Source organism: Danio rerio, chromosome 6 (genome assembly GCF_052040795.2).
Source record: "Danio rerio strain M-AB ecotype USA chromosome 6, GRCz13ab, whole genome shotgun sequence".
Taxonomy (NCBI): Eukaryota; Metazoa; Chordata; class Actinopteri; order Cypriniformes; family Danionidae; genus Danio; species Danio rerio.
The window spans coordinates 5,250,266-5,264,495 of record NC_141026.1 but is presented as its reverse complement, the minus strand read 5'-3'; the positions used below and the strand labels follow the sequence as shown (position 1 = coordinate 5,264,495).

The following is a 14,230-nucleotide window of genomic DNA, read 5'->3' as shown; positions in this document are numbered from 1 at the left end:
CAATCAGCATTAGACCAAACCCCCATAAACACCAAACTCCTCCTACACTCATTATCTTACGACTTCAACACCCCTCCACCACCTGACCATCAACCTAGGGGAAGCTTTGTGGGCTAGATACTTCACTCGGACCCCAATGTCTCTCATTTTTCTGACAAGGGGAATAACACGAGTTGAGATAATAGAGCCTTCTCTCTGGACAGGACCAAATATGCTTTATTCTTCATTATTCATAGCTGCACTGTAAAAAAAAAATTACAATTATCCCTGACAGCATATGTTTTTAATTCATTGTAATTTGTTAAATAAGTTACTCAAATTCTAACTTAATTTTATACGTTACGCAAGCTGTTTTAAGTCAGTTTAACTTACTATAAGTTCAATGGTTAATTTGACTCAGCTTAAAACTTTAAGGCAACCAGGATTGTTTTACAGTTTGTAAGTGTGAACTCGTCAAAACTCATGTTGTCTCATGTTTCACATTCAGAAAAAATGCTGGTTGTCATTTTATGAAACAAAACACACATTTTTAATAAAATATACTATTATTTTTTATTTGTAAATTGCATATTTTTTTTGACATTTTTAAGCGAATTAAACATAAAACAACTAAGTTATCTGGAAATAAAATGTAAGAATTGTGTTGTTTAAACTCTTATTTTTAATAATAAGCAGCAAAAGTCTTTTTAGGGCAAATTAGTAAAATCTAGTAGTTTAAAATACTGTGTAATTATTTAAAAGTGAAAATTATTAACTATTTTAGGGGTGTGTTGTGATCCGTAAAGACATAGTTCAATTAAAAATTAAATTTACATCTTTTACTCCCTATTTGAGTTTATTTTTTCGACTAAACCCAAAAGAAGATATTTTGAAGAAAGCTGGAAACCGGTAACCATTGACTTCCAGTATTTGTTTTTTCTACTATGTAATCAATGGTTACAGGTTTTCAGCTTCTTTCTGAAATATCTTCTTTTCTGTTTAACCCCATAATAACAAACTTATAAAGGTTTGAAACCCCTTTTAAAATTTTGAGTAAATTATCACTTTATGCTCATTGAGGCAGCACAATTTACTTAAAAATAGAGTAAAATAGATAATTGCTGCTGAATTTAAGTCATATTACATTAAATGAAAACTGTTTCATTCATGTTCCACATTCAGAAGGGTGTTGCTTGTCATTATTTAAAATAAAACACTTGTACTTAATAAAATATACTATACTAATAAATGCCAGGTTCCACAACATTCCTTTATGGTGTCCCAACACAAATTAATCTTAATCAACTTAATTGTAATTATAACTTGATCATTTTTACAGGTTTAAGTGGATTAAACAGAAAGCAATTAAATTGTCTGAAAAAACGTAATAATTTTGATGTTTCAGCTCATTTTAAATAATAAGCAGCAAAAGTCATTTTTGAGAGTAAATCAGTGATATCTGGTAGTTTAAAGTACTGTGTAATTATGTAAACATGATAGTTAATAAGTATTTAAGGGATCCTTAATGACATAGTTCACCCAAAAATGAAATTTGCACCTTTTACTCCATATTTGAGCTTATTTTTTCAGCTAAAGCCAAAAGAAGATATTTTGACGAAAGCTGAAAACCGGTAACCATTGACTTCCATAGTAGGAAAAACAAATACTGTACTATGGAAGTGAATGGTTACTGCTTTTGTTCCAGAATATCTTAAGAAACCGACATGTGTGGACAAGTTTATTGGGACTATAGCTTTAAATAAAGTCTTTTAAAATACCATCTAAATATTATTGTTTCAAATAAGACTACATTGAATTCCATTTTAGTAAGTTCTTCTACAAATGTAATACATTCACAATGTTTGTTATGACTATGTATTCCACCTCCATTGTTTTAATGTGTAAAAGCTCTTAAGCATGTGTGTTTTGCACCTGTGCAGCGTGTGTGTGATGTGTGTCTGTGCAGCTTCACTCATGTAATGCCTTTGTCGGCGCGAACCCCGAGGCGTTTATTTGTGCATTTGACAACAGCGTACGTAATGGAAACAGTCAACTTTGGTGTTTCCATGTTTGATTCGTTCACGCAAACATGTGTTTGTTTTAAACAAAGCCCGAGCCCTGGAGTACATCAGTTTAGAGGAACAATACACCGAAGGATGAGACAGTGGCCTCCACTCTTCTGATGAAACCGGTAATCGGCTCTTGTTGGCTTTAAAGTCGTATTGGGAAATGAACAATGAGAGAAGCTTGTGTTTCCAAACGCACACACACACTCACACACACACTGACGCAAACGCAGCTGCTCAAATGGTCCTTTAAAATCTCTCTGCTTTCATAGGCCTGTCACCTCTCTCTCTCTCTCTCTCTCTCTCTCTCTTTCTCTCTCTCTCTTTCTCTCTCTATCTCTTTTTAATGTTTTCCTCAGTGTTTGGCTCTCTCTCTCCCTGCTTGACACAGGCACAGAGAACAGTAGTGAGAGCAGATGCCAAAGGGTTGTGAGCGAGACGGGCCGAGAGAGAGCGCCCGCTTTGATGTCGTTCAGCAGACGAAAAAAAACAAAACAAAAAAACCCCAAGAAACAAACACTGGTGCAGAAGTGCAGTGAAGCCCGAGTCTACCTGTCTTCATTCATATCTCTCATCTTATCGCATTATCAACACGTCTAAATCCTGTCACGGTCTCCCAGCCGGAGCCGAACGGCCCGAAATCAAACCAAAACTGCTCTCATCTGCAGAATAATGCCAGCTTTTAACCCTAAAAGCATGTGGTTTGAGAGCAGGGGTGGTGTGTTTGTGATGCTATTGTGCTTTTATTTAGTCCTTTTCAGAGGCAACAAGAGAAGGGATTGACTTTTGAGGGAGTATGAAATGGAGGTTGTGATTATCTTTTCTATTCTAATGTATATCTGAGTGTGTATCTTCTCTGATTTGAAGAAATGAAGGATGGGGCTTGATTTTGATTCACACAAAAAGAAAAAAAATGTTGCTTGTTCAAACTACTTGATAAAATGAGCTGAGACAACACAATTCTTGAGATTTTGTTGGGACAACTTTATTGTTTTGTGTAGTCCACTTAAATTTGTAACAACTAATAAGTTAACTTAATTCTTTCATGTTGTGCCAACACAAATCGATTGTGTGGAATCTAGAATTTGTAAAAAAAAAAAAAAAAAAAAAAAAATATATATATATATATATATATATATATATATATATATATATATATATATATATATATATATATATATATATTAAATACATTAAATATATTTATATATTAAATAACACTTTTTTACATTTATTTAATGTTTCAGGATGAATATTTTTTCTTGTTCAAATTAAGCATACAAGGCTGTGCTAAATATTTTGTCCATTGCAATGTAATTAATATGTATTATATACTTTATATGAATTATTTGATTAAATACTTTTTAATTATATGCCCCATGAATTAGTATTTGCCCTTTATTAGTCCTTTTATTAATCTAGGGTTGCCACAGCGGAATGAACCACCAACTTATCCAGCATATGCTTTACGCAGCGGATGCCCTTTCAGCTGCAACACATCACTGGGAAACACCCATATACTCTCATTCACACTCATACACTACGGACAATTTAGCTTACCTAATTCACCTATACCACATGTCTCTGGACTGTTGGGGAAACCCACACGAACACAGGGAGAACATGCAAACTCCACACAGAAATGCCTACTGACCCAGCTGAGGCTCGAACCAGCGAGCTTCTTGCTGTGAGGCGACAGCACTACCTACTGGGCCACCGCGTCGCCCCAAATAAAAATATTGTACATTTAATATATTAAATTTTTTAATAATGTTTTGTGTTTCTTTCTGGTCTTTTCTGCTGTCAACAGAGCAATGCGGCAAAATGACAAAGAAAGCTGATCCTGATTGGTCCTCGTGCGTGCGTTCGAAATACTGATTGGTTCACAGAAAGAACCTTATTGAGCCAAGCTTGACTAGATAAAACCTTTTTTGTCTTTTTAATAAAAAGTCTTAAAATGTAAACAGCTTATATAAAAAGCATCGCATAATGTAAATAAATTGTAATTTACTAAGAATATGTGAATAACAAAATTTTGACAAAAATGTCCAACCCAGGCTTATTCTGAAAGTGTAGTCCTATGGACATTTCTGGAGACCGCGAAATACATCCCAGGAGGTTCGTATTTTTGCAGTTTTTGTTTTCACGTATCCACGAGAGCCCGCTGTGTGCGCTTTTTCATATCTCACATTTCTCTCAGGAGTGCTGTTTGTGCCTGCTGTTCTTATGTAAATCCACCAGAGGCCGCTGTCGACTGACTGACTGAATGACTGAATGATTGACTGACTGGCCGACCAACCAATCGACTGATCCACCCTCCTCCTTCCCTAAACCCAACCAATTTTATTGATTAACCCGCCCACACACTTACTTCCCTAAACCCAACCAATGATTTACAAAAGCCGTCCAGAAAAAGAAAGCCCTCGTCTGATTTTTACCACGTTTTCGGATTTTACCACATTCTCACCTTGTCATTATTTTTTGGATTTTATTTTGTCTTACCTGATTGCTGGAACCGTTCTTCCCCAGACTCGAACCTCGTTGTCGTCATGGTCAACTCCTCTTCGCGTCTCAAGTCCGCCAACGTACATGATGAGCTTACAGAACAAACTGGTTGCAGTGCAGGAAAAGCCGTTCAAACGGAGGTAAGCAGTCAGCTGGTGAGTGCAAACAGGGACAGCGTCATACCGCCTCTTAGCGTTCTTTTAAAAAAATAAAATGCAGCCATACGTGCCTCCGGCTACATAATTCGCGTTCTCCAGAAACGTCCACGGGACTACAGTTTCAGAATGAGCCTGTGTTGAAAATGTCAGATAAAACCTTATAATTCTAAGGTGACACATTAGCTTTTAGTTTTGTACAGCACAATGGTCAACAACTGTTTTTTTTATTGTAATTTATAAATGAATAAACTAAACTAAACTTATTTTAACACAGCATGTCATCTTAAATTTTACTAAATTTAAAACATTTCACCGAAATTTTGTAACAAATTATTCCATCAGTTTTCCATCAGATTCACAGCAGAATTAATGAAAAATGAGCCTCACGAAAATGAGGCTCTGAAAATTGCCCCAATCAGCAGAGTCAAACGTCAGCTCATGATGAATCTTCATATGCACGATTGTAATCATTCACCCCAAAAATACTGGAATATAAATACAGGCCTAAGCACACGTAGATCCGCACTTCCTCAGACTAATGAGCTCATGGATCATGGCGGGGTTGAGGATCATGTCTTCATTACATTTAAATGAGATCTGTCTGAATCATTGTTCAAACAGACTCCAGGTTCACCCGTACGGAAAGATTAAAAGCATTCAAAACCATTTTCTGTGTAAATTTGTCTAGGGGCGTCCCGTTTATTGAGCATTTTCCGAGATTGGGACAGAATTGCTGAAGATTGTTCCCGGTTCTTGACAAACATTATCTAATAAAAGCTGTTCAGCGTCCCGTTCTCACAGTTTAATCCCACTCCACATCACTTCAAATAAGCCTCGGTTGTTTGTTTAGCCGTGTCTTTAAATAAATGTGCAATATCACATGAGTGGCTGTGTGAAATAGGTCTCTTGATGACACTACAATCAGTGTGTAAATAAATCTGTAAATGTATATATATATATATATATATATATATATATATATATATATATATATATATATATATATACATATATATATATATATATATATATATATATATATATATATATATATATATATATATATATATATATCAGCTGAGTACAAGTTACAAAAACAGCACTGTGAAACTATTAATAAAGGAATGTATAGCATGTGGAAAGAGATCTTTGTTTTAGTAACCTCCCAAAAACAGCACCAGTTAAAGGGATAGTTCACCCAAAAATGAAAATGTGCTGTTGATTTATTCATCCATAGGTCATCAGAGAGATCATCTTTCTTCAGTAGAACATTAAAGCAGAATCAGTGATTCTTGGTGATTCATATAATCAAGTGATAGATTTTTTTTATTTTAAATATAAGCACATACAAACAAGTCTACACTGTAAATGCGAATAGTATTCCTTACTATCAAAATTCTAGTGTGTTTACTTAATTTTAAGCTAATTGTTGAGTTTACTAGAAATGCATTAGTGTTGCTGACATAGTAAGGTATAAAGTTCCCATAACTAATGTAATTTGAGTAAAATTGCTTATAAGGGCTAAGCCATGCTGTTACGCATGCGTACTTGTGGTGATTTCCCATCCCCCATCCCGAGTCACAACCAACCGCCACCCAGCACCGCCATTGAAGGACAGGATTTCATATTGAGAAGATGTACTGCTGTAAATCAAGGTAAACTTTTCGTTTTAATTACTACTTTGATTTTATTTGTATAGTGTAATCTGTTTATTTCCTGCACTTTGTGAAATTGTTTGCTGTTTTGTGAACTAATTAATAGCCCATGATGTTGTGACTAAACGTTTTGACCACTGCACGTTATTTGCAATACTGTCTACTTTACTAGATAAGCTATTTTTAGCTGCTTAGTCCTTTTTAATAACTATTAATAATTTGTAAAGTTAGTAGTAATTTGTAAAGTGGGCGTTATGCTCTAAAAGAGCGGGCCGCGCCATTTTAAATGATGCACTGAGAGAGCAAGAGCGCGCGCAATGATCCGTTCAAATAGATGTAAAGTTAACACATAGCTGTAGGTCTACATTTTTAAAAAAGAAAACGAAACCTATTTATCCGCATTACAAATACAGTAACGTTAGTTATCGCTGAACTTTAGTGGCGCTTATTGTGACGAAAATATGCGTGTTTTTTTTTAAGATTTACTTTTATGAGATCACCTGCAGGAAGCAGGTGAGGAGATCAGCTGTGATTCGGTCCGGCGTCAGCGAGCGGCTCATGACCAGACCAGTCGTTTTTTTCTCCATGATCGCCGGGGCAGCAGCAGTTTTAACCCGCCGAGGCTTTTAGAACATTATAAAGCAGTTTCAGCTCAAAATGGACCCGTGAGTGTCGTAGGTAATTTAGGATTTCGATGCGATTACGATTCGTGTCACTGTATGAGGCAGATACATATTTACACATGATGCTAAAGTGTGCTTATGCTAACAATCCCTATGAAACTTAAAGTTAAACTTATGAAAATGCGAGAGATATTTAATTATCTCATTTATTTGTTTTATATGCTATTTGTCTTTTCTTTATGCCGTTTTGAAGGTTTATTCCAGTGTTGCCGTTACGTTATTGAGTGTTTTGTATTGCTGTAATGACAAATCTGACCAGACGCGACTGAATATGTGTGATGGATAACGTTAATGATGAAGTGGTATAACTCGTACAACTAAGCACAGAAGCATCTCTTTGTTTGCTCAATATCACACAAAGGCATCATCAAGCCTTTGTTATAAGCAAACTTTCTGTAAAGAAACAGGCTTTGCCAAACCTGTTAGTTTGCATTTTTAAAGAAGGTTTCACTAATTTTTAACAATTTAGGGCAAATAAATTTGAACAATTACAAGGTTGTTTAAAATGTAGCACACCATTAGAGTATTGTGAGTGGCATATTTGGTTTGTAATATCATTATACCCTTTATTTATTTTTTATTTCAGACTACCAGTTTGTGAGCTGATATGCAGTGGAAATGTAAGTTTTGCACTTACACATCAAAGAAAACTTTTTGAACAATACCGCACAAGCCATAGAACATATTCATGAATTGTTCTATTAACGTTACCTTGTCTCCATACTAAGTGTCAGGGTAATTTTAAATCGTTTAATGCATTAAAAGTACATTTAACAAAATTCTCAGCAAAGAACTGCATGATCAAGAATAGTCCGAATATTTTGTCCATTTGAATAATCATCTGAGGACTAGTTAGAAATAGGGTTGTTGTGTTGTGATACCATTAATTTATGTTACAATACTATACCAGCTGAAGTATGGTGATACCAAGTAGTATTGCAATACTGTAATTCATAACTTAAATCCATGAAATAAAGAAAAATGTCAGAAATAATATATTGTATATGTTATTATAGGCCTACTTGAATTTAAATAATTCCCTTATTGTTGAAAAAAGTATTTGCATATCTCTTCACCTAAAATGTATTCATTCCAGCAAAAAAAAATACATTAAAATAAAGATACATAAAGAAAAGAGCATTTTTCCAACAAACCTAGGCTATATGAAGTGGTCAAAAATTGTTTCCTGTTGCTATTTTGGGTTTTTCATCTATTATACTTTTTTCACACTTATTATCGGATAAGAATCCAAAGTAATTCAAAATTTCACTTTATGAGTCATTCTTTTTAATAGATTGTCACGGTTGTTGTAGCTATTATGTCATATTGACAGGAACAGAAATAAACGAAACAGAAATAAATTCCGATTCAAAATGAACCATCACAAAATATGCAATAGGCTACTATAAAAGGCGCAAATTCTACAGTTTTACAACCTTAGAAGGCTCCATAGACTATTAAAATACAATGATCTATTGTTGCTGAATCGTGTAAGTATTTTAGTGACTTTTTCACATGCAGCATTATGTATTGTAGGCAGACTGTTAATGACAATACTACCGTTTACAAACTACAGTGGCACCGCCAGTATCTTGGAGCCATAGTATCACGATACTACCATAGTACCGGTAAACCGTGCAACCCTAGTCCGAAAGTTCAGTGTCCTTTTAAAGACATCAATTGAGACAAATATTTATTCCACTTTTAATGCGCATAAAAGTAAGGCACACCAGCAACAATGCCATGATTATATTTAATCGGGGGTTGTGTTTATTACTGTTTGGTGACAAGTATAGCTCATGCTTTTGATGACATTTAACATTTAACTATGTCATGTTAAAGTGTAACATCTGTTGCTAAATGGCATTGCATTGTATCATTGCATGTGTTTCTGATTTCTGTTTTTTGTTTTAGAATTTCGCTTAGCCATGTCAATAACACTTTACGTTTTTGTGCACAACAGTGACATCCAGAAGGAAGTCATAGAGGAAACACCAGCTGATACAAGTGCTGCAGAAGGTTTGTTTTCTTTTCAAAACTTTGTGTGATTTTGTGAATTTGTGTTTTTGAATGTTATTAATGACTAATAATGTTTTGATTGGATCTTTGCAGAATTCAATCGAATATCAGGAAGAAATGTGAGATCCAAGTTCTACGCTGCATTGGACACACACTGCTCGTTTGATTGAAATAAAAAAAAAAAACAGGAGAAAATTGCAGAAGAAAACTAGAAGAAATTTTCAACATGTTAATTCAAAGGTATTTTTGTGACATCATCTTTGAATCATAATTTGCATTTGATTGCAATAAATTGCATTTGATGTTTTCATTGGGCTATAATGCATGTCTACCTGTCTTTACTTTTTCAAGGTCATCTGGCAGCAGTTCTCCGGGGTCTTTCAGTCCTTTAGAGGGATGAGTCTAAAGAAATTTTCAGGATGTGTTTTGTAAGTAGTATTATTGTTTCTGCTTTCTTAGACTGGAAATGAAGCAGTCATTCCAGTTTACTTCACTTATTAATAAAAAATTTCAATTTTATAAAAATAAAACAAATGCATTTAATGTAAGTATTTGAAAGTAAGAGGGATGTTATATTATGGCCTTTGGAGCAAGAGCATTGCTATGTTGCAAATACAGCAGCTTGTGCCGTCTAGGGTTGTAACAATATACCGGTATGACGGTTTACCACGATTTGAACGTGCACGATTATCATACCATGAACAATTTCATATCAACGGTTTTAACCTTTAACGGTTTTCTGTCTCCTTAAAGACCGAGACAGCCGCCCGCGGCTAAAAATAAGTTTAATAAGTCTTAAATGTTTAATAACTTTTGATCCGCTGATCCGATTCATACAATTCAAAGATTGGCATAAAGAAGAGAATCTCAGCTTTCCAGTGCTGCATCACATAACATTCGCGGACTTTCAGAGGCTCCGGAATCAGTGCGGTTACGTCATCAACATTTGACAACGCTGATTTGACAAAGAAACGCTCGTCACTGTGTCTCCGGACAAATCAGACATGATACATTAATGCATTATCCCTCCTCCATGCCCAGATTGGTTTAAACTCGCTATATCACAACCAATAAGCATAGGTTTCGCTTTTGTTTGTGGACCAAGCTTTTTGAACAACACGGAATGAGAGATAGGCATACATTTCTGCGCGGCTAAATAAAACGCAAAAAAAAAGTTTTGCATGAAATAATTCTCATACTAAGTACTTTTGCATGCACAGCAGCACAGAAACATGACAAAACAGTGACACAGCAAAGACGAACTGCTGCTCTTGCTTTTTTCAAAAGACACAAATGAAGATGCAGCTGTTTGTCTGCATTGCAGACAACCATATCCAAATCCATATCGATAGACAACCATATCCATGCTGGCACATAAAACCTAAGGATGTTCCATATTGAATCTAGTTTCGTTATGTAACTATTTATAGTATAGTAAATATTTATATCTATTTTTTACTGAGGATTTGCACCATGTTTATTTGGACTTTATTTGGACTTTGACACATTATTTATTATTTTCTTATTTTTATTTGTTCATTGTAAGTGGTGTTGTTTATAGTAACTAAAAATATATTATTTGGAAAAAGTCAAATTTGCTTCACTGTTCTATTATTTTGTAACATTTGTAACATACCGTATACCGTGAAACCGTCAAACCGTGGTATTGTTTTAGACGATTATCATACCGTGAAAAATTCATACCGTTACAACCCTAGTGCCGTCACAGGGTCAGTTAGCTTCATAGGCCAGTGAAGTAATGAATGCATTTCTTTAATTTTTAAACACACTTGTTTTGAAAAGGAGGAAGATTAGCTTGAAAAAAAAAAATCTTAATAAGTGTAATACCTATGTAATATGTTGAGAGAAATATAATTTCAGTTGAAAGAACCTGCTGGATTAAGATGTAAAAAGATAGTGTTAAAAGCCACAAAGTCAAAGATGCTCCGTATTATAACCAACCCTGTGAAGTCACCTGCTGTGGGATTGTAGATGGCTTTACTCTTGTTCTAAAAGCCATACTAAAACATCAATTTTCTTATTAAAAAATAGTTATTAATAAATTTTTAAAAAGTGTGCTAAATAATGCAAACTTGACTCACTGCTTTAATCTAGCAAAACCAAATGCATTCATGAATCGGTTCCCAATTTATTAAGTTTTCCCTACAAAATATTTATATTGATTATGTAGCACCAATTGGTCTCTTACACATTTGCATTTAATTTCTTGAAAATGTTTTAAAAGTACTTTTACTGCAGTTTGTTTTATTACATTACAGTGTTTCTTTAATTAAAAAAAATTTATTGTTCCTTTAGAATAGTATCATGTTCAAGATACTGGAATTTAGTACCAATCTCTGCTGCAATTTTAAGCAGCAAATTTCCTGCTAACATTTTAAGCACTTTTGAGCACATTTTTAAACAGCACTGTTTTGCCATTCTGTTCACATGCTTAACAGAAATGACACTCAACAATGCTCAAATGTTAGCAGGAAATGGATGTTTTTAAAATTACTAAATGGATTGGTAATAAATTCCACTATCATGACAAGCCTAGTACAAGCAGTACAGGCAAATCCATCGTGTTGGTCTACATTGAAGAAGGAGCACCATAGCAAGGCCTTCTTATAAGAAGCATTTGAATGTAAAATGTACTATAAACACAAATAGTCATGCTAATAAGCAACTAGTTAATAGGGTAATTGGTTCCTACTAAAGTGTTACTAAATTAAGCACAAGGAATTGTATTTTTTTTCACCTCTGCTTTTGGTCTCCTGGCCACTACAGGCTTTATTAGTGCCATTTAGAATATCAAACTTTACTTATTTTTCATTCTCTATTCATAGGATGTAATTGTAGAGTCGGACTTCAGTGCAGAAGATGTTGGCCTGCTGACTGTCGTGTGTGAAGATGTCTAATGAACCTCATTATGGATGCAATGTGGGCCTTTATACTGGAAGGAAAAGTGGTTATGGACTTTGCCACATGCAGTATGTCTCTTTTTTTGCTTTGATTTACACACTGAATTCGGACTACCCAAAGACTTTGAGCAATGCATTTGAATTTGTTCAACGTGTGTTGCTTTTGCTGGGAGGGAAGCGTAATGTGTTTTATTCGGCGAGTGCCTGTATACTGCTGTGCTTTATGTTTAAAGGTTCAGGTATAATGGCATGTTTAATTACAAAGTGTTGCTTTTTAACATGTTGCTGTTTGCAGTGTTACATTTAGGACTGCAGCATTTTGGTGTTTAAAACACTTTTTTTTTTTTTTTTTACCAAAAAAGTGTATTGTGATTTATAGGGTTGTCAAAAGTATTGAGTTTGGTACCAATCGGTACTGAAATAAATAAAATAAAAAAGTCCATCCATTTCCCACTAACATTGCAAGAACTGATTGGCCATTGTGTTCACATGCTCAGTAGATATGACTGATTGGCTTTGAAGGTCATTATTTTTACCACACTTCACCACTGTTCACCAGGTGCAAAGATACAAAGACACTGGATAACTTCAAAGAACTGTCGATCAGTCGATTCATCACCAGATAGCTTATATGATAGCTTCTAAACAAATCAGCTATCGACATGGCTTTGAAACACTTCAGTGTCTGTGTAACTTTGTTTGGACTCAGTGAAAAATGGTAAACCTATGACAGTCACAGCCAATCACAGTCATTTCTGTTGAGCATGTGAACACAGTGTCCAATCAATGGTGTTTAAGAACGAGCTCAGTAGCACTCAAATTCTGGTGGAAAATGGATATTTTTAATATTTCAGTATTGATTGATACCAAACTCAATACTTTTGACCACACTAATGTGATATTTTCTGTAGGAAAATCTAAACTACACAGTCTAACAAATTAGCTTTAAAGCTTAATATCTGTTCCTCTGTGAGTGTCTATATGCTGCCATGTTTAAGGTGCTGGTGCAATTGCATGTTTAATTACACTAATTCAAGTATCTTTTTTCCAAGTGTCAAGTATTTAAAGTTTTTTTGATAGATTTTCAAACTTTTTCGAAAACTTGTGTTTTAGGGTTGAACATGTTTATTATATTTTTTGTCTGTATTGCTGTTTACAGTATATTACAGCACTTTACAACAGGTTTTTACAAAACTGTATTGTGTACAAGTGTATTGTGATACTAAAATATCACAAGTGTATTGTGAAATTCTGCTAATTTTGTCAAATAAAATGTTTACATTTAAGACCTGTATAATGTCATTACTTGTAGGTTGAACTACATATTTTATGTTCAGTTTAATTGAAGAAAATGTGGAAACCGATTGCACGTAGTTTCTTTAGTTGACATTACTTAAAATGGTGGATTAAAACAATGTTGAGACTACTAGCATTCAAGATGTTAACTGAACATGGTAGAACAGTATTAGTTAAATAGAGTTATTAAAGTAATCTTACTATAAAACCCTAAGTAAGATTACTAAATAATGACAAGTATGTTAACTAGAATTTTCTATTAAACTTACTTAATTTTTAACAGTTAGTTTACTTTATAAGTTTTAGTTTTCTTACTTCAAGGCAATAATTAAACTTAACTTAAGATTTCCTTGTAAGTTTATATTGCAAAAATAAGGCAATCGGTTTCCAAACTTTTTTTAAGTAAACTGAACATGTTAGAATTTACAGTGTAAATGAATAGCCACCATGGCTCCTCATAACATGCTTTTGTCATCAAAAGTGATCAAACTACATTCGCACATGGGGCAAGAACTGTTTTACCAGGACTAAAGCTAATGATATTGTAAATAATGTTCAATTTCTTAGACAGGCCGATCATTTTGCTTCACAAGATTACAGGGGTTCCCCGGTTTCCTCACACCGTCCAAAAACATGCAACTTAAGTTAATCGACTAATCCAAATCAGCACCATAGACGTGCTCCTAGTAAGGAGTTATCTCTTAAAAGCAATCACTATCTGTTCATTAGCTACTACAGCAGGGGATTTCTCCAGGTCTACCTGAGCTCAAACTCCTCTCTCGCTTTGAAATTGGAGGGAACCCCAAGCTCGAGGATCTAAGCTCAGGGCTCTCTCCAAGGACAGCATGCCAAACAAGCTTTATAATCAATTATCAGCTAAGTGTGAACTCTTGAAAGTAGGTAATAAGCTAAGTAAGCGAGAATATAAAAACCATAATAAAAATTCTC

General features: G+C 34.4%; 2 long non-coding RNA genes across 12 annotated transcripts in view; both read left to right on the top strand.

Annotated features, from left to right (window-relative positions):
- Nucleotides 1–14,230, top strand: part of LOC137495912 (uncharacterized) — a 461,128-nt gene that overhangs the window by 261,390 nt on the left and 185,508 nt on the right. The gene's annotated exons all lie outside the window — the stretch shown is intronic.
- On the top strand, nt 9,168–12,045 carry LOC147843324 (uncharacterized). The gene is made up of 3 exons (XR_015493100.1): nt 9,168–9,305; nt 9,417–9,493; nt 11,912–12,045. It is a non-coding gene; the product is annotated as an uncharacterized LOC147843324 (long non-coding RNA).